Here is a 20470-nt window from a genome sequence, read left to right as displayed (position 1 = left end):
CGGAGACTTGAGCCTTCTCAATCATGGGACCAAGACAGCAACTTAAGGGTAGGAGGGCAGTCTTTTGGGGAGTGTTAGTACACCCAGAATTAGTACAGTTGATTTTGTGTGTGGCTTGTGGACTCTGGAGACCAACATACCCTCTCCTTTCCCAGTAACACAGATCTGCGGGTAACTCCCAAACAAATTTAAGACTCTCTTTCCCTCTACCAGTAGTTGGTATGACTAGCTGTTCCCCGGGAGATGTGTTTTTGTTCCGGACAGATACATAGTTCAGATACTGAAGGTCTCTCAAAGACCTATGTGTCCCCAGATGGTGCTTTTTGGCCATGGCACAACCTCTGGGAGGTGAGGTTTTGTGTGTGTGTGTGTGTGTGTGTGTGTGTGTGTGTGTGTGTGTGTAGAATTTGCTACAAGTATCCCTCTACCCTAATTTCATCTCTGTTGCTGTGATAAGACACTGACCAAATGCAACTTGGAGTTGGAAAGGATTTATTTTGGTCTATACTTCTAGGTTGCATTCCATCACTGAGGGAGGTCATGGGCAGGAACTCAAGACAGAAACCATGGAGGAATGCTGCTTACTGGCTTACTCATTCCTATTTATTTATTTACTTATAGATAAAATCTCACTATGTATCGTAGCACCAGTTGGCCTGGAACTTGATATGTAGACCAGGTTGGTCCTAAACTCAGAGATTTTCCTGCCTCTGCCTCTGGAGTGCTGGGATTAAAGCTACACACCCACAACAAGAGTAGAAAAGACCCCAGAGAATCCCCAGCTCTTCCCCACTGGTTCTTTGAAGTTCCTCATGGTGTCAGGTCTTCCTTATGAGCCTCAGTCACAGCCTTTGTCACCTTCAGTGTCAGGAACCAGGCACGGTCAGTGCTAGGGATGTTTCCAGAAGGCAGAGTTCCAGGGCTCTAAAAAAGTTAGTTAGGCCTGGCTCATCCTAAACTCACCGACGTAAGAAGAGTCTGGGCTTGCAAAGACCACCAGAGATCAGCAGCTGCCGCCGTCTCGTGGTGTAAACAAGGAAGCCTGAATCCCAGGGTGTACGTTCTCCAAGCTGACACAGAACGTAGAGAAGGTCCCCTTACAGTACTTCCTTTCCACCTAATGACACCTGTCTTTCATGTTTGCCCAATGCCCATGGCGAGTTTAAAGTATAGTTGCAAGTTCTCTGCCATCCTTTTGTGAATATCTGAGTCTGATTCCCCTTCCTCTGAACTCGCGCTGAGCTTAAGGTCTTGTCTCTAATGAACAGAAGTAGAGGAGGTGATGCTCTGAGACCCTTAAAGGCCATGTCACAAAAATGAGGTGCTTTCTTCATTCAGAGGACACCAGCCACCATGCTGTGAGAAAGCACAAGTAAGAAAGATGTCACGTGAGGGTGTTCTGGCTGAGATCTCCCAGTAGACCCTCAGCCAACCAAGACAATTGAATCTACAGAAGATTCAGCCCCTGGCCTCTGGCTCTTAGACCCAAGGTCTCAGGCCTGGAACAGAGACAGGTCAACCATATGGACCCTGTCTGAATTTTACAAAGATAGAAATAATACATGACTTTTTTAAAAGCAGGTAAGTGTGAGCAACAGTTTGTGACAGCGTCAGATAATCATCGCCACAGATTTCCTAAAATGAAATAGATTTGGGGTATTCAGAATGCATACTAACTTGACTCAGACTAGTCACTCAGACCTCCAAAGGGTAAGCATTAGGGAGCACCGACAAGGGTAGCAGGCACTGTGGATGCAGATGTGAACAAGATGGCTGTGGTCTGAGTCCTCACAGACCTTATGGGCTTCTAATGGAGAAGGCTGGGTGGGCGCGATTCCCATGAAGTCCCCTGCCAAAGAGTAGACAACTGTGAGGGTGTACAGCTAGGGTAACTTCTCCATGAGGTAGAAGCTGGGGGCAGAAGCAAAGGGTTACAAAGCTGCATGGTCTAGGCTGGGGATTGGTTGGCTTGTGTGTGTAGAAGTGGGAGGATCTATGTGTCCAACAAGGGACGTGCAAAAGTGCTAAGCGAGGGAGAACGTGGAGGATGTGTCTCACTTGGTCTCAGACAAGGGTCCAGAGAGGACAAGGGTCCTGCCCATTTTTTTTTTCCAGAGCTGGGGACCGAACGCAGGGCCTTGCGCTTCCTAGGCAAGCGCTCTACCACTGAGCTAAGTCCCCAACCCCGGTCCTGCCCATTGTTACATAGCTCAGGAAGTGGGATCAGATCCTGAGTTCCTTGTCAGATCTTCCCAGGAATCCTCAACCTTGTGTCCTGAGAACAACATGTATAAGAGACTCTTGGGCCACTCCTTATTTTGGCTCCAAGGGCTATTATGGCCATGATCCCCTTTGCTAGACAAATTCTCGGGAAGAAGTGGTGGTGGGGGTAGGATGTTGCTTGGTCGAAGAGTGTTTGTCCGGCGTGCACGGAACCCTGATTTCAATCCACAGCATTGCATAAAACAGTTGTGGAAGTGCACACCAGCTCTGAGGAGGTAGAGGATCAGAAGTTCAAGGTCATTCTCAGATAATATAGTGAAGTCATGGTCAGTCTGGGTTACATAAGACTCTATCTCAAAACATGGCACTGGCCGACGGTAAGACGGGTATGGCTTCCTTGTTGCAGATGAAGACAGGCTGCACAGACTGTTTCTCTAGTAGAGGACTGGCACATCAGAGTTAGGTACCAGTGATTTTGATGATGAAGGTAAAAGTCATATTATATATATATCACAGTTGTTATCATGTTCTAGACTATAGCTCTAGAGATGAATGTGAAGTGTCTCAGGGCACTAGCACTCATATCAGTCTATTTTAATTAATCCCCCCCCCCCGACTCCAGACAGAGTCGCACTATGTAACCCTGGTTGGCCTGGAACTTGATATGTAGACCAGGCTGGTCTCGATTCACAGAAATCTACCCATTTCTGCCTCCCCAGTGCTGTGATTAGAGGCATGCACCACCACCCTGGCCCACATTCTCTATTTTTGTGACAATAAACCTAGATTCAGAGTCCCAGAGAGGAGTCTGGCTTAGCTTGGGTCCTGGGCCCATCCCTTGTCTGAAGGACAGTAGTACAATTTTAGTAGCTGTCTAGCGATTGCCATTGTAGAGAAATTTTAATCCTGCAACATGGCTGCTCTGGCTGGAATTCAGACACAATCTTAGTGCACACCTTTAATCCCAAACAATACAAGGTTAGTTTGTAGAAAGAAGCAGCCGTGTTTGAAAGTCTAATTGAGAAGCAGACAAAGAGATAACTAAGAGAAAGATTTGACGGAATGAGGCAAATCAGATTGGATACTCTGAATTCTCACAAGAATAGACAGGAAAGGGAGGCAGTGCAGGGAGAGAGACTCGGTCAGTTCTATTCAGTCAGTTGGGAGTCAGTGCAGTGAGTGGAGTTGAGTTGGTATGTGAGTTCCTGCAGATCAATGCAGGCCAGCAGAGTCAGTTGAAGCCAGAAGACTAAGAGAATAAGAAGACGCCAGAAGATTAGAACGAATTGCCAGAGTTAGCTTGAGGCCAAGCAGAACAATTCAATGAGAATCTGAGAGAAGCCCGATTGAATCAGTCAGCTTGGAGAAGAATTTGAGCCAGAATAGCTGGGTTGAACCAGCCAGCCAGAGTTCAAAAAGAACAAGCAGGGTTGGGGATTTAGCTCAGTGGTAGAGCGCTTGCCTAGGAAGCGCAAGGCCCTGGGTTCGATCCCCAGCTCTGAAAAAAAAAAAAAAAAAAAGAACAAGCAAGAGTGAGTTTATTCAGCACTAAGCCTCTGAGACAACAATTACATCAGGTGAATAAAAGTTACTTTTACAGTTTATATATATTGGGGGGCAGGAGGCTTGCCTAAAATTAATGGGGTGCTATTAGTAAGAGAGAGGTAAGGGAGTGCACAGGCACGGTGTTTATAATTGATTGACACTATGTATGTATGCTATCCACTATGGAACTACAAGTCACGTGTGAGTTTTTTTTTTTAAACAGCAAGCACTCTTTTTTTAAAAAGATTGATTTATTTTTCATGTATATGAGTACACTGTAGCTGTCTTCCGACACACCAGAAGAGGGCATCAGATCTCATTACAGATGGTTGTGAGCCACCATGTGGTTGCTGGGATTTGAACTCTGGAAGAGCAGTCAGTGCTCTTAACCACTGAGCCATCTCTCCAGCCCCATATGTGAGTTTTTTAAACTTAAACTTAACCCCAAATAAAGTTAGAAAGCAAGAGTCCCAGTCACACTAGCCACATCCTATGTATCTAATGTGCTGGGGTTACAGGCATGTGCCACCACACCCAGTAACTTCTTTTTTTCTCACCTCATTAATTATGAATATGGTAACAACAAAAGCTGTGAGTCACAGCCTTCACTCACTCACGCACGAGTCTATGCAAAGTGTTTACTTGCAGCATCGAGAATGATCGCAGACTCCAGGGACACCTGGGAGGAACCTTAGAGCTCCTTTAGCAAAGTGGATCTCAGGTTAGACTCACCCAGGGAGCTCTCAAAATTACCGATACCTGGGCTCTGGCCAGCAGAATGCTGAATAATTGGTTGGGACTGAGTTAGTACCCAGACTCTAGGGATACTTGAGAATGATGTTACTGTACAGATGAACTGTGGCCTGACCCTCGGCATGCTATGCTCCTGTATCCCTCCTGAGTACTCTAAATCTTTTTTTTTTTTCGGAGCTGGGGACCGAACCCAGGGCCTTGTGCTTGCTAGGCAAGTGCTCTACCACTGAGCTAAATCCCCAACCCTGAGTACTCTAAATCTTAATTATTATTATTACTGGATGTATGTATGTGCACCATGTGTTATATCTGCTGCCTTCAGAGGCCAGAAGAAGGCATCAGATCCTCTGAAACTGGAGTTACAGATGATTGTGAGCTGCCATGTGGGTGCTGGGAACTGAGTTGTGGGCTGCCATGTGGGAATCAAACCTGGGTCCTCCGAAAGAGAAGCCAGTGCTCTTGACCACTGAAGTATCCCTCCTTCTCCTGCTCGGGGTTCTTAAGACGAACTCAAGAGAGTCCTCTGTGGATTTGGCACCTGCCTGAATTGAAAGCAGAACTTTCAGAGAACAAATGTACCCTCCCTCCCTCCAAACAGAGCCTAATCTTGTTTTTTATAATAAAGCACCAAGAAAGCCTCTTGCTGTCTACCTCAATTCCCTTTTCTCAGTGTCTCTGTGGTTTGTTCATCACTGAGCTAAGTGGGAGATAGCTCTATAAAAATAACCACCCTTTACCAAACGCACAGCCCAGGGCTGTCGCTTCACAAGTAGCTTCCGATAAGCCACAGGGCAGGCTTGTAAGAACAGCTGACGCCAGCTTCCAGACAAGCGAACAGAGTCTAACCTGTCCAAGTTCGAGAAGCTGGGATTCCCTGTCCAGGGTTTCGCCCTTTCCCTCTCTGTAGCTGAGGGTGGGAGCTAGGCTCACAGGTTCAATCTGCCCTGGGCCCTCTTGGGGAAGAAGTCTCTGGTTAGGTGAGGTGCAGCCCCCGCTGTGTGTGTCAATCGAAGCCCCAACGTTGAGGCAATCTGGACAGTTGTCACCTGTTCTTGGTAAGAGTCTGAGGATCCTAGAAGGGAGGGATATTTGCGGATATGTGAGGTGAGAAATGAGGAGTGAAGTTATTTAAGCTGGTGAATTCCTTCCTTCTAGGGATTTGGGAGAGCAGCTGAGAATCCTGAAGTTTAGTTCTAGGCACCTAGCAGTTAGGGTGGACGCTTAGTGACGGCATTATCTATTCCTGGCTTGGATTCTTGTGAGATGGTAAAGCGTCTGTCTGAACTCACTTCCTGAGCAGCCTGGCCTGCCCTCCAGGGTCCCAGGAGAGACAGGACACATTGTTTTCCACACCAAAGGACACTACCCCTGCCTGTCCTCTGAGGACCACCTCATACAATGATAGAAGATCTATGCCTCCGATGAAGGGAAGGGACAGGATGGACCAGGTCTTGTCTGACTTTCATTTAACAGGCCTACATTGAGAGCAAAGCGATAGCTAGCGATAGAATGAGTAACGTCACTGCTGGAAGTGCCTTTACGGAGCTCCCTGCCCGGCTCTAGCTTCACAGATGGGGGCTGAGGCTCAGGTGAGGATGTGCTTAGGGTTGCACAGACAGACAGGGTAGTGAGCCAGGCACCACACGCAGGACAGACCTGTTTCAGCATTTGGAGGCAGGAGGATTTGGAGTTCAAGGTCATTCTCAGCTGCAGATTAAGTTCAGTGCCAACCTGGGTGGCATTAGACCTTGTCTCAAGAAACAGACAAAGGTCAGTAAGATGGCTTTGCAGGTGAGGTGCCTGCTGCCGAGTCTGACTCCTTAAGTTCATTCGCTGGGATTCACAGGGCACAGGGAGAGAATTAACTTTACAAGTTGTTCTCTGACCTCTGCGTGCACACCCCACACCAAGAGTAAGTACATTTAGTAAAACCAACCAACCAAACAAACCAACAAGAACCAAACCCTGCACCATAAACAAACCTATGGACACTAGTGGTGGGACCCATACTGGAACTCTGGGCCCCTCTCAGTCCTGGTTCAGTTTGCCTTCCCTAAGGTGGTCTTTACAAGTGGAAAGGTTGGCTCTAGGAGAACATCTGAGAGTTTGGCAGAAGTAACGGACATAGAGGGTTTGTTTCAGGTGTGGCCGAGCTGGGCCTGTGAAAGAAAGTCCTTTTCGGTCCAGGGGAACAGGGTGGCCTGTAGCGAACACAGGGCCAGGGCTGTCCATAGATTACAAGATTTCTGTTTTAGTTTCATTTCTGTTTCTGTGATAAAAAAAATAGTGGACAAAAGTAATGTAGGGGAAAAGCGTTTCTATATATTTATTATTTTTAAGCATTTCTTTTTTAAAAAATATTTACTTATTTATTTATTTATTTTATGTATGTGAGTACACTGTTGCAGTCTTCAGACACACCAGAAGAGGGCATCAGATTCCATTACAGATGGTTGTGAGCCACCATGTGGTTGCTGGGAATTGAGTTCAGGACCTTTGGAAGAGCAGTCAATGCTCTTAACCACTGAGCCATCTCTCCAGCTCCAAAGTATTTATTTCAATGTTACATATATGAGTGTTTTGCCTGTATGCATGTCAATTTCCTAGTGCATGTGGGCCAGAAATGGGTGTCAAATCTCCTGGAACTAGAGCTACAAATAGTTAACAGTTGTGTTGGTGCTGGGAACCAAACCCAGATCCACAGTAGGAGCAGCAAGTGCTCTTAACTACTGAATGGTTTTTTGTTTGTTTGTTTGTTTGTTTTTGTTTTTTGCAACAGTCTCAGGTTATAGTCCACCCTCTGTGGGGAAGTCATATGTCAGGAGCTTGAGGGAATTGGTCACATCACATCTATAATCAAGAACAGAAAGCAGTGAGTGCATACATGCATGTTAGTGTTCTGTTCACTTTCTCCACTTACATAGTTCAGTATCTCCTGCCCAGGGAATGGTGTTACCCATAGTGGGCGTGACTTTTCACCCCAATTAAGGTAGTTAAGACACTCCACTATAGACACACCCATAGGCCAACTTGATCTAAACAATTGAGATTCTCTTTCCAGATGATTCTATACTGTATCAAGCTGACAATAAAAACTGTCATAACTCCACCCCTTGTTAAATTAACACCCCTATACATCACTTCGAAGTCACAATTTTCCATCCTTTGTCTCCCAGATTTTATGTTTATCTCAAAATGTAAAATACAGTCCAACTTTAAAAGCCCAATCTTTAAAAGTTCCAATACACTACTAGTCCAAATTTTCTTAACTGTGAATTCCTATAAACCAAAGATCAAATTACACACTTTCCACACACGTTCTAGTTTCAAAATGGAAGATCCAGGGCATAGCAAGGAATAATCACACCAAAGAGTATTTTGTCACAGCAGTAGAAAATAACCAAGACATCCCACCTTGAAATTTCTTCTGCCAGACAAATCAGCCCTCCACCTTCACTGACGGTGTCAGTACACAGGTGGAGTGCAACTAGACTCTTGGTCACAGCGTCACATGAATGACCCCATCCCAGCCCCCTCCCCCCAGAATCCTCTTCTCATTGAAACCACACATACTTCCACTGGCTATGTTTTTCCTAACATTCTTACCTCCCAAGCTCCCATAAGAATGGCCAGTTAAGCTCTGTCCAAGTCACTCGATAGCTTCTCTGGCACAAAATTCCAATTTCCTCAACTTTCCTCCCACAAAACAGTACCAAAGGCTTAATAGCCAAATGGTCAGGTTTATCACAAGAATCCCACTTTGAGCACCAACTTCTGTTTTACTTTAGTTTCTATTGCTGTGATAATGCATCCAGACAAAAGCTATATTTAGGAGAGAAATAGTTTATTTTAGTTCACCGTTTCAGGTCCATCACTGAGGAAGTCATAGAGGCAGGAGCTTGAGGGAGTAGGTTATATCACACCCATAATCAGGAAGAGAGGGCATTGAATAAGTGCATGTTCACTTATTAACTTGCTGGACTCAGCTCTCATTCTCTACTCATACAATTCAGTATCTCCTGCCTAGAGAATGATGCCACCCATAGTGGGCAGGTCTTTTATGTAGTTAAGATAATTCCCCACAGACATGCCCTTAGACCAACTTGATCTAGGCAATTCTTCAATGGGATTCTCTTCCTAGATGACTCTCCACTTCGTAAAGTCAGTAATTGAAACTATCATGGTTTCTCTGTACCCAGCTCCTCCTTAGCCCTTGTGGGATCAGTTTGTGGTTCAAGTCCCTCCCCCTTCTAAGGTCCTTTTATCGACTACACTTCATCATGAACAATGACTACCAACTACTGATGCTTACCCAGCACTGTGAGGAGCAGTTCTGGGATGACAATTTTGTTACCGTGAGGTCTGGAGTCCTCATAGCACCCAGAAGGTGTTCTTGATATCTCTTTCTATACTGGAGAATATAGTCATCAGAAGAAGACTGCAACAAGCCCAGGTTTCCAGTCTTGCTAGATGTGGCAGAGAAACAAAATCTGAATCCAGCCCAGCTAAGCACTTTAAAAAAATCGTTGTGTTTTGCTAGCTTCTTAGGATGCCCTTACCCAGTGTGCTGACCTCTGACTTTATTGTTTCTCTGTGATGAAGGCGCAGGAGGCCTATGGGAAGCAGCTGGTTCCAACAGGCTTGGCAGGATGGGGTGGTTGGTGGTGGAACATTGGGTGGGAGGTAGCCCATCAGCTGTGCTGAGGAAGGAAAGGCAGTTTCTAGTGGCTCCTCTCCCAGTACTCAGCAATTGTTTAGCTTGTGTGTTGTGCTGCAGTCAGGGAGGGCTTCCTGGGGACAGGGCAGAGTGCCCAGGCAGGCAAATGGGTGGCATATGTGCTCCAGCTCGGCACACAATGGGCTTATGGTTGTGCGTCCCCACACAGTGAAATAGCAGTCCATCAGTGCAGGATGCAGAGAATGACCACAGTATGTGGGATTGGGCCCTGAGACCGTCTGTAACCCTTCTCTCTGGGAATACATGGCCCCTCTGGGAACACTGACAGTGAAAGGTGGGGAGGTGATTTGCCCTCTCCGGGTCAGGGTAGCAGGTGCCAACTTCCTTTAATCAGATGATACTTGGGTTCTGTCAAGTTTGTACATGGCCTTCATTTACTCCATGACAACTGTGGGAAGAGACTTAGGAGTGGGGCATAGGATCACTGAGTCGTCTGTGGAGATGAGGAGGAAGGACAGCTGGCCTGTTCCTGCCCATCCCTGACAGGCTATGTCAAAGACCATACAGCCATCAGCTTCCAGGGTTTTAGTCAACCAACCCACGGCTAAAGTGACATCTTGAGTGTTTGGTGTGTGAAGTCACAAGATCTTCAGGTTGAGCACACTCCAGAAAAATCTCTAGGCTTCTTATACATAGTGACTGGACTTTGCCCTACAATCATTCTTCCACATCTGGGTGACTTGTGAGAATCTATATTTCTGATCAGCTCTAGGCAGCCTTTGGCTGGCCCAAGACTGCACGTTGGGAATTATTATGCTGAGGTGGAATTCTCCTAAAGGCAGAACTTGGCAAGGGGAGATTCCTCATCATGTAAAGGAGCTTGAAGCCCAGCCTGATGACCTGAGTTTGATCCCTGGGGCCTATATAGTAGGAGGAGAGAAATGACTCTCCACAAGTTACTCACTGACTTCATGAACTCAGGCTCAGGCACATGCACGCACACACACACACACACACACACACACACACACACACACACACACACAAAATTTAAAAAGGAGAGGCAATGGGCTGGGGATGGCTCAGTTGTTAAGAACACTGACTGCTCTTCCAGAAGTCCTAAGTTCAATTCCCTGAACCTGCATGGCAGCTCGCAACTGTCTATAACTCCAGTTCCAGGAGACTTGATGACCTCTTTTGGCCTCTGCGGGGACCAAATATACATGTATTGCTTAGACACACATGCCGAGAAATTGCCATGCACATAAAATAAAAATAAGTAAGGGGGCAATACTATAGAATGAATAAATGAAATAAATTTCTGTTAAAATTTTATTTAATTTATTAATTAGTGAGTGAACCAGGGAGTTATTAAAATCTGATAAATTTAAAGAGACATACAGTGCCAAGGAGGGAATGTAGTCATTAAAGTGCTTGCCTGCCAAGCATGAGGACCTGAGGTCAAGCCCCAGGACCCACGTAAAAATCGTGAAGTGCAGAGGTTTACAGTTATGATCCTAGGGCTGGGGAGATTGGCAGATCCGTGGGGATCACTGGCCAGACAGCAGAACTGGATCAGTGAGTTCTAGCCCTTGTATCAAAACTCAAGAGGGATGATGTCTAAGGGTGACAGTCGAGGTTGTCTTCTGGCTTCTCCATGAACCTGCACACACATGAACATGCATACGAAAGAGAGAGACAGGGAAGAGAGAGGGAGAGGAAGTTGCCCATGGACATAAAATAAGTTAGCATCCTATGACGTGAATGGTACATTGGTGTCTACTGAGCAAAAGTCCCTTGCATAGTGCTATAGTTTGGGTCCTGAGTAAGGACTCCTATCTTAATCCTCAGAGAGGTTCAAGAAGGAGTTGGTGGGACCTTTAAGAGACAGGATCTGGCGAGAGATCCTTAGGACATTGGGGGTGTGCCCTCAAAGGGGACTGTAGGACCCTTCCCCTGCTTCCTCCTTTCTATTCATGAACTGAGCAATTCTGCTCTACCAGGTTCTGCGACGTGCTGCCTGCCACAGGTCCAAAAGCAACAGGCCAACCAACCAATCGACACCTACAACCTGACAAAGTGTGAACCAAAATAACCCCTTTCTCTTCACAGTCCGATTGCCTCAGGTATTTCGTTATATTGCCAGAAATCTGACTAAGGCCTATCTATGGATAAGAATAATTTGCATTATTATCAGCTTTCTGCAATTTAAGTTCTACCCTTACAGGGTAAATAAAATAGTCAATCAAACACATATGTCCCTGTGGAATCAGATTTGATTAGAGAGCCCCTCAATCATCTGGAGAACTTGTTAGACGCAATTCCTGGGCCACCCTCCCAGACTCATTGCTACTTTGACCCAAGAGACTAGAATTTATTTTATGAGTCATACTTAAAAGACTTGTTCCTTGCCATTTTCTTCTCTAGATGATCGGAGCAGGGGAAGGAGATGAGAATCAGGTCATGTGTGGCTGGCAGAGAGGGGCTGGTGATGGAGGGCACTGGGGGAGGCTACATCAAATGTCAGAGAACAAGGACAGTTTCTAGGAGGCAATAAAGACTAGTGCCTTACCTTTGTCCTTCAGCAGTGGAGGGTCCTTGTGAAGACAGGAGAGAGACTGGATCATCTCAAGGATTCAACCCTTCACTGAGGGCTGCTGGGTTCTCAGCTGTAGTTTGGAGAGCTCTTTCATTCAGTGAGCCCTTTTAGTGATACAACATTTCTTCTCCCAAGGCCATCTAGTGGCTGTCGGACAAAAGACATTCCGATAGAAATTTTAAACTTATTTCAGGCCAGTAAATTAATTCTCTTCCTGGCCACCAGTGTGACTCACTGGTTGGGTTTCATCAGCATCTGGCCTGATCAGTAGTCACTGGGTGCATTTTGCTTTCCAAAATAATGTGTTTAGTGATGTTGGTTAGGAAGAATGTCTCAAGTTCTTATGATGTCTACCACTTTGCAAAGCATTTTCTCCAGACATCTGATTCAATGAATATATTTGTTAATGATTGTTTATTACAACATTCTAACAACGTCTCTCCAATAAAATATCTCTTCATTGAGAGGGGGTTGATCATTGAAAGGGATTAAAATCTCAGTTGAGGACTAATTCATGTTCATGGACAGCAAAACTCAAGAATGCACAGATGTGAGTTGCACTCAAATTAATCCCTACATTCAAGGCATCCTTATCAAAATGCTGGTAGGTCTCTCTCTCTCTCTCTCTCTCTCTCTCTCTCTCTCTCTCTCTTTCTCTCTCCCCCCTCTGTGTGTGTGTGTGTGTGTGTGTGTGTGAGAGAGAGAGAGAGAGAGAGAGAGAGAGAGAGAGAGAGAGAGAGAGAGTTTAGTTGGTTAGTTTCACTTTTTAGCCTTGGCTGGCCTTGAACTCACTATGTAGAACTCACAAAAACTGACCTGCCTCTACTTCCTGATCACTGGGATAGAAGGCATGTACCACTATCCCTGTATTCTGGTAGATTTTATTTTGCTGAAATTGATAAGTTGATTTACAAAACATACAGTATTTAAAGGGCCAAAAAGAATATGACAATTTAGAAGGAGAAAGGGGAAAAGGAAGAAGAGGAGGAGGAAGAAGGAGGAGGAGAAGGAGAAGAAGAAGATAGTGAAAAGGGATATATCAGAAGAACCAAGATTTACTGTAAAGTTGTAGTGGCAGGAGAACGCAGTGTTCCTCCCCTTGTCTGCTTTAAGTGTTTGTGTAGTTCTGACGGTTGGTCCTGGATGGCAGTGTGAAGAAAGCTGAGGTTACAGACACATCCATGGAATCTCTTCATTGTCTAAACCGGATCGGAGTGTGCATAATCACAGGATTTGTGTTCCTGTCGGACATCACTAGTGAGCCAAGGACTACGACCGAGGATGTGTTGGTAGATCCTGCCCTCAGTCTCCAGCTTGGTTCTTTTCATCAGGCTGTGGTTGCCTCGCTGTGTTGTTACAGTGTTACAGCCCTGTGCTCTTGGAGGGCGTTGAGGCTCCAGTCAAGAAGTCCCTTACAGAGCAAGTCTGTTTGCTTCAGATAGGAGGAGTAGAGTAGATGTCCTGATTCCAGTGAGTGTCTAAGGCCGAAGTCACGTGTCTCTGGCACTGAGGCAGAAGTGAATCACTCTGCCTGATGCTGCTGGTCGAGTCTTGAAGGCTGACTCCAGCCAGATCCTTGTGGGCTACAGCAGAAGTCTCACATGGTGAGCCCGTCTGCAGCTGTCTTCCTTTCTCCTTTGTTGAAGACCTGGTGGTTTTCAGTAGTGCAGACAATAGAACATCTTCATTGCTGGACCCTGACTGGCTATGGAGATGCCATACAATTAGAGCCAAGGCTAATTAGAGAAGAGCTGCCAAAATTACTATCAGCTTTAGTTACTAGGGATACTCACTGCAGGCTGCCGCTGGCTGCTTTTCCTGTCTAGTCACAGTAAGAGCTCTGGCTATCAGAGCCCAGGGTTTCCCGCATCCATGTCCGAGTCTCCCTTGTGTTTCTCTTGCCACCAAGGCTTGGGTTTTGCCACACATTGGGCCGGAGGCTCCTTGTCAATGGGAACCACACTGGCCACACCAAACACCAGCTAAGCACTTTGTTCTCATTTTGATCTGGGTGTCCCCCACAATCTTATGTATTGAAGGCTGGCCCCACCAGCCTGTGGTGTTGCTGGGAGGTGGTAGAACCTTTAGGAGTTGGGCATGCTGTGCCTCAGCCCTCCCTCTCCGTGTTTTGGTCTCTAGAAGATGAAGAGGCAGCCTTGCTGTGTGCTCCACCATGCTGTATTGTGCTGCCACGGGCCCAGAGCAACACACCCAAATGATCATGGAACGAAACTTCTGGAACCGTGAGCCAAAATAAACCTTCTCTTCCCTTTAAGTTGTCTGTCTCGGGTGTTTTATCACAGGGATGGAAAGATAACATAACTCTGGCATTTTAAGCTGCAATGGCTTTCAGTGGAAATAAAAAACCAAACAAACCAGTAGTTAGGGACCACTAAGTTAGGGTTACTAATGGTGTAGTGAAACACTATCACCAAAAGCAACTTGGGGAGGAAAGGGTTTATTTTACTCGTGGTTCCATATAACAGTTTATCTTCAAAAGCTGCAAGGGCAGGAAGTCACACAGGGCAGGAACCTGGAGGCAGGAGCTGGTGCAGAAGCCATGGAGGGGTGCTGCTTACTGACTTGCTCATCATGGTTTGCTCAGTCTGCTTTCTTATAAAACCCAGAACTATCCACCCAGGGAAGGCACCACCACAATGTGCTGGGCCTTCCCCATCAATCATTAAAAACAAAGCAAAACAAAACAAAACAAAACTTCCAGGCTTGGTGTTATAGAGGCATTTTCTCAATTGAGGCTCCCTTGTCTCTGATGACTCTAGCTTGTGTCCAGTTGACATTAAACTAGCCAGCACACAGTCTCAGGTCCTCAGCTAGGCTCAAAGAGATGGCCACCCACTCTCTGGCTCTGTCTGCCTGTCATTCTCGCCTTGCCTTCAGCAGCACTCTCCAAACCTTATGGATGTGCCCTCAGTTCCTCCAATGCCTTAGAGTCTTAGATTCTGTGTATTTATCTGGGCATTTCCCTGCCTGCTCCATTTTTTCCCCTTCCCCTTTCCTTCCTTGGCCACCTCCTATTTACTGGCCGCCACACACTCTCTGAGCCTCCATTGCTCCTGACTTCCATATGCTCTGCCCTCTAATGCAGTGTCTGTCCTTCTAACACCGCGAGAGAGCTCAGGGGCTGTCTGTGTGATGTAACATTGTGTTAACTGCTCCTAGAACCATGCCTGGAGCCTAGTAAGTGCCCAATTAAGTGTCTGAACATATAAGTGTATGAGTGAATGTTTGGCAGACTGATTCTGCAGTATCAGAACCATCAAGTCTTACCTAACTCTACCTTTGGCAAAGATCATCAGTTTATGATGTGTTGGGCCTCATGTTTGAAATTCTGGAAAGGGCTGGGCTAGTGCCTTTCCATCGTCACCCAAACCTGTCCTCCTTGTTCAAATGCTTGTCAAACTGGATGCGAGACTAGTTGGAACAAAACCAGTCCCCCCCCTCCCCCCAGAAAGAAGGCCAGTGTGGACTGGTAATGTCATCACTGTATCTGAAGAACCAGACAGATCCATTCTCACTGAATACTTTGCCGAGAGAATCAGAAGTTTGGTCTTACCAGTTGGCCCTAGCAGGAAGTCCTCTGGTGGATGAAATGAGAAAAGCCAAACTCAGGGACATAAAACCTCTGAAGGGTGCTGTTTCTGGGGCAGTGGTTCTCCACCTTCCTAATGCTGTTACCCTTTAATAAATACACTTCCTCCTGTTGTGGTGACCCTCAACTATAAGATGATTTTTGTTGTTACTTCATAACTGCAATTTTGCTACTGTTAAGAATTGAATTGTAGCCTAGCAAGCGCAAGGCCCTGGGTTCAGTCCCCAGCTCCGAAAAAAAGAAAAAAAAAAGAATTGTATTGTAAACATCTGAGGTTTTTGATGGTCTTAGGCAACCCCTGTGAAAGGGTCATTCAACCCCCGCCCCCAAAGAGGTCGTGATCCACAGGTTGAGAACTGCTGCCCTAGAGGCTACATTCGCTCTGACTTTTGTATGCTGACATCACATAAACGAATCATCATGTTTATTTTTTATTTTTTGGGGGGGAGCTCAGATAGTGTTTTGTTATAATAAAAGAATCCCTGGTATTTAAAAATTAGAAAACGGAGGTGGAGGTGGAAGAGGAAAATAAAAATTAGCTGCTCCTAGTACACAGAATGCAGGGTCTACACGTCCAACAAGCAGGGCAGCACGGTCCTCTAGGGCCCACAGAATACCTTCATCTCTCTTAAACACAGAGAAAGCGAATGGCGATGCTGACCCAGGAAAATGACCTGCAAGGGGCAACACACTGCACAAGCTCTTGGAAGGACCCACATCCCTTACGTCTGAGTGTTCTCCTCTCAGTGCCATCATGAAACAGCAGTCCCGGCTTTTCTTTATAGAGGGAGAGACTCGTAAAGGCAAAAGTCCTAATACCCATAAAAGTCATCGTGCCATGGCTCTGTCCAAAGCGCCAGTTTTAATGGTTTTGGTGTTTTTATGATCCCAGTTTCCCAGTATGCATACAACACTCCTTATTGCACGTGATCATATTTTATCATTTTTAGAAACAGAGATGGGGCTGTAGTTGCAGTTTTATGACTTTTTTTTTTTTGGTTCTTTTTTTCGGAGCTGGGGACTGAACCCAGGGCCTTGCGCTTCCTGGGTAAGCGCTCTACCACTGAGCTAAATCCCCAGCCCCCAGTTTTATGATTTTAACTGTACACTGTGTTTTCCTGCCTCTCCACATAAACGAACGTGCTTAGATCTTAAAACTACATTTTTTTATTCATTTATTCATTTATTTGTGGTGTGTGTACGTGCACACACACATAAAAACACGGTGCACGTGTTGAGGTCAGAGGACAGCTCGAAGGAGTCTGTACCTTCCTTCCATCCCGTGGGTCCTTGGGGTCAAATTAAGGTGTCAGGCTTGATAGCAGAGAGTTTCCCTTCTGAATACACTTTAACTGTGTCTTTCTTTAATGTTTTATTTCTCACCATAGAAGTAGCACATACGGCCTCATTCTTGGGGTCCTCATGCTCTCCCAGTGAATCCATGTCTTATAGATCACATAGCCAGCTCACTTTTGGCATCCCAAGGCTTTTGCTATGATACACGACATTCACCAGGACACTGTGCTAGGAAAATCAGCACTCTGTCCTTCGCCATCTCCATGGGGTCAGTTTCTAGATGTGTACTTTTGAAATTTGATACGGAAGGAGTTAAGTACACGTCATCATCTGAAGACGTTACTCTGGCATGTGGACTGTTCTGAGGTAGGCCACCCTCCTTGGCTTCCTCTCTGTGGGTTCTGAGGATCATACTGCAGTCTCCATGCCTCTTCAGCAAGGTGCTTCACCGACTAAGCCATTTCTCCTGCTCTGGGCCGGACAGTTAAATGACATTAAACATATACAGAGAGGAAAGCATGCAGACTTACATCATGCAAGTTTTACATGACCTGGGAGCCTTCATGAGTAAAAGTAAACCCCAAAATGCAGTTAGAGTTGAACATTTATACACTGGATAGAGAGTAGTCGGTTCTCGTAGAAATAATTATGTGGCAAAGTTACTTCAGAGGTTAGAAAGCACCTAAAAGAGTTCAAGGGGAGGTGAGAGTTACCACAACAGTCTGTACAGTCCCCTCCGTACTAGCTCCTCATTGTTAATCCCTTTCCCTCTCCTTCCTTTCCTTCCTTTTTTTTAGGGGTGGGGGGACAGAGTCTTGTGTAGCACAGGCTAGCTTGCAGCTTCGACTTGTAGCTGAGGATAACCTAGAACTCTTGATCCTCTTGCTCCGGCCTCCTGAGTGGCCAGCATCTCCACCGTGAACTTCTACTGCTGCTGAAGGATGTAGTGAATGCCTCAGTGGTGTAGAAATGTCGCCTCTTGCCTCAAGGAACAGAAGGAAGGTTTGAGAGATCGCCTTCTTTGGCTTCACATGAGCCTCTGACTCAGAATAGTTGCTGCAGCCAGATGGCCTATTTTGATGTGGCATGTTCCTAACTCCCTCTGTGGGAAGGATGTGTGAGGAACAATGTCTGATTTTTTTGAGGGGGAAACCCTGTTTCCTCAAGCCTTTGTTTTGGGTTTGTTTCAACTGCACCTGCGTTTCTTGCAGGTTTTTCACAAAGAGACTTCCTTTAGAGAGTTACAATATTTCAAGTCAAGTTGTGCCCGACCTGACCCCCGCAGGGAAATGTTTGCAAACTCAGTCTTTGTTAGCCCACCCGACATTGTTCTGCCGACACTGATTGAAACAGTCATTTCCTTTGGGAAGCCTTTGCCACAGAAACAAGCTTGGAGCTTGGATCTGAATGTCTGAGAGAGGAGGGGGTGTCCAACTACGGATCTACAGCTTCTAGTGGCTCCGGGCCTTTTGTTGTAGGGCTATGGAAGATAGGATCTGTAGGAGAGCAAAAAAGCAGGTTCCCACTGCCTTGGCTGATGCTAAGAGGCGAGGCAGAGGTGGGCTGCCTGGATACTTCCTAGGATTGTTGTAATTACTAACTAGCACACTAAAGGGCACTTACAGATGGCTCACTGCCAGTAAGACTTGTAGGTTAATGGACAGTTATACCCAGGTAGATTTCTTATCCATGGATTACATATGAGCTCTAGTTCCAACTTTGTGAACATTCAGTGTCTACATAGTTCAGTCAAGCTGTTATACCCGAGGCTGGATAATGTTTGAAGAACAGAAATTTAGTTTTTGTGCTGCGACTGTAGTGAAGGTATCATCTGTGGAGGAAGGCAGGGAAGGGGTATACAGGAAGTTACGGTACTTCTGAAGTTACTTCAGAGGTTAGAAAGCACCTAAAAGAGTTCAATTTGATTTTTCAAATAAAGGTATTACCAGGAAACCATGAACTTCCTGAAGTTAAGGGCATTTTCTCCTTGACATTTAACACAATACCTGATATATGCTAGGCTCCCAACACCTTTTTAGGAAGGAAGAAGATGGGATTCTGAAGGTGGCCACCAAGAGCCTAAACAGAAAAAGAGAGACAAATTGGTCCTGGCTTTGGGAAGGAGAAGAAAAAGCCGGGGGGGGGGGGGTGGTGATGCGCCAGCTTTTGGTAGAACTCTCAATGAACACACACAAATGCGCTATCCTTGTGCAAATTAGATTAGGGAGGAGGTTGAGTCTTGGGGTGGAGCTCTTGTCACAGGAGCAGGAAGGAGGGGTGATCTCCAAAGCACAGAACTCAGCTGATGTGACTCAGGAGCACAGAACCAGAAAGACCACACAACCATGCACTGATCCCTCTCATGTGGATCTTGGATCCAGCTGGCTGTTGAAATAAATATCAGCCATCTTGTCCCATTCTCCGGTGTTAAATGTGTCAACAGTTGCTTTAAAGCAGGCTGTAGGCCAAGGGATGTTACTGCTGGAAATGAATAATTTTGGTGTCCCACAAAGGAACACTGAAGCAGAAATTTCCAGTTTCTCTGGAAAGTTAGTTATATCAAATGATGTTTTGCTGGGGCACACAAGTGAAAGGACGCTATGATATAGTGAGCACGTGAAAGGACACTTGACGAAGGGATATAAATATGACCCCACTGACAGCGGGAGACAAGCACTGGGCATTGGCTTGGTTGGCTCTGCCTCCCTATTCTTTGATATCGACACCCATGTATCGGTTTGCCTTACATAGCCTTGTTGAGCTCAACTTGTGGTGCTGCTGCCATTGAGAGAAGCTCACCCAAGAACTGCTCGTGAGGTTCCTGTGGCAGCTTGCCAGTTCGCAGTCTCACCTTGGGCCAGTTGACAAGCCTAGCCATTCTTCAGGATTGAACTGTAGCTGCTGGTTCGTGCCTGGTGTTGGCCCGATGAAAGGACTAATCTGTAGCTGTCAGTTTGTGTGTGCTGTCTGCCTGCTAAAAGACTGGTCTGCAGCTGCTGGGTCCTATCTGGTGTTTGCTACAGGATTAAACTGCTACCCAAGATGATTGAGTTTGCCTCCCAAAGAACTATGGCTGAGCAGGTCCACTTCCCCCCTATCCTAATAACTTTTCTCTTCCACTGCTTATCTGCTGGGTGGTGGGCTAGAGGAGAGGTTGAACACACTAACAAAGTGAGGCAATTTGGCTAGATGATTTCTTCTTGCAAACAAGGGTGTGCCAGAATGCAAACTGGTCTACTGAGGGGCACGCTCGACCAAAATGGCCTCCATTTTCATCTCTGAGGTAGGTGTTGACTATGTTCAGCTCATTGGTTCGAGGTTGACTTCACAATCCGATACAATTGGCTAATGGGCACAAGGGGGAAGGGGGCTCAGAAAAATATGGGCTATGTTTGATAGAAATCATTTTTCCACACCTAACTATTTGGCTGGCACCCAGTGGCCAAATGGAAGAGTTAAGTCAGACCAGCTGAAGTGACAGACCCGTCAGTATATCACAGGACTTAGGCAGACCATTCTGCTTATGAAGTGAAATGCGCTGGACATCAAGAGATTGTTTGCAAGGTTTGCGACTTTGAGAATGGCAGACGGTCCTGCTTTGCACTGGGTTTCTATGTGACACTGACAGCCATTCATCAGACAGGAAACAATTTCTAGGCGGATCTCCAAACTCTGAAAGCATTTTTCAGAGCTATTCACCAGGCCTGGCTTGCATCCTCTGTATATAACGTATACAGTACAGCATGTTTTTCTCTAGAATTTTAAG

Source organism: Rattus norvegicus, chromosome 6 (assembly GCF_036323735.1).
Source record: "Rattus norvegicus strain BN/NHsdMcwi chromosome 6, GRCr8, whole genome shotgun sequence".
NCBI classification, from domain to species: Eukaryota; Metazoa; Chordata; class Mammalia; order Rodentia; family Muridae; genus Rattus; species Rattus norvegicus.
Note: the sequence above shows the minus strand (reverse complement) of the source record.